The sequence below is a fragment of the Schistocerca piceifrons genome, chromosome 4 (genome assembly GCF_021461385.2).
Source record: "Schistocerca piceifrons isolate TAMUIC-IGC-003096 chromosome 4, iqSchPice1.1, whole genome shotgun sequence".
Lineage (NCBI taxonomy): Eukaryota > Metazoa > Arthropoda > Insecta > Orthoptera > Acrididae > Schistocerca > Schistocerca piceifrons.
In genome coordinates, this window is record NC_060141.1 from 454663635 (window position 1) to 454664585 (window position 951).

General features: G+C 60.4%; 1 non-coding gene across 1 annotated transcript; it reads right to left on the reverse strand.

Moving 5' to 3' along the window:
- Positions 1 to 657: 657 nt before the first annotated feature.
- Trnat-ugu lies at positions 658 to 731 on the reverse strand. The gene has a single exon. It is a non-coding gene; the product is annotated as a tRNA-Thr (tRNA).
- Between the last annotated feature and the right edge of the window lie 220 nt (positions 732 to 951).

The window sequence follows — 951 nt, forward strand, 5'->3', positions numbered from 1 at the left end:
AAATTTCTTTTGTGTGAGACGCGAGCGCGCAAGGCACATAAAGTAGCGGGCGTCAAGCGACGGCAGAGGTACCGCGGCCGCTGGCCGGATCATGTTCTCGGCGTACAGGTGTCGGGACGCTCGTTTTTGTTTCCGCGCACGGCTTCCTCTGGCGATGCGCTCCGGGCGATAGCTGGCCGATTCCCAGGGGCGGCGAAAGAAAGCGCGCCGGTGATGGAGGGCGGCGCGAGGCGTGACCGGCGGGCGCCGTGTTTACACGCTGCGTACGCCAGCCCGCGGCCGCCGAGCCGTACGTCCTACCTACACTGCCGGTGCGCGGCAGCGGCGGCGCGGCTCGCTCCAGCCGACGCACCCGGACGGCCTCCTCCTTCAGCCGCAGCTGTCGAACAAGGCGAGCGTCACGCCGACCGGGCATTGCCACGAAGCTGTGCTCTCATTGGTAGCATAGTGGTCTGTAGACTGCAACAGTTTCGACCAGTGGTTCCGCCCCGATCATAGCTCGCCCTAGTCGTCGTTTAAGGGGGGTAGGACGTCAAACGGGCCGACTTGGAGCGGGAGAGGCTCCACAGGACATTTTAATTTCCACTTACAATGAAGTGAACACCCTTAGCTGCTTACAGGCGTTGACATACGTCAACGGGGACAGATGAAAATGTGTGCCCCGACCGGGACTCGAACCCGGGATCTCCTGCTTACATGGCAGACGCTCTATCCATCTGAGCCACCGAGGACACAGAGGATAGCGCGACTGCAGGGATTTATCTCTGGCACGCCTCCCGCGAAACTCACATTCTCAACGTATTGTCCCACACTACATACGTAGTGCCCCCGCCCATTATACTCATTACTCGCGGCGCGTTGCCGATTCCCGTAAGAGTTCGGGCACTGTTTGTGCATTCTACATCTACATCTACATCTATACTCCGCGAGCCACCTTACGGTGTGTGGCGG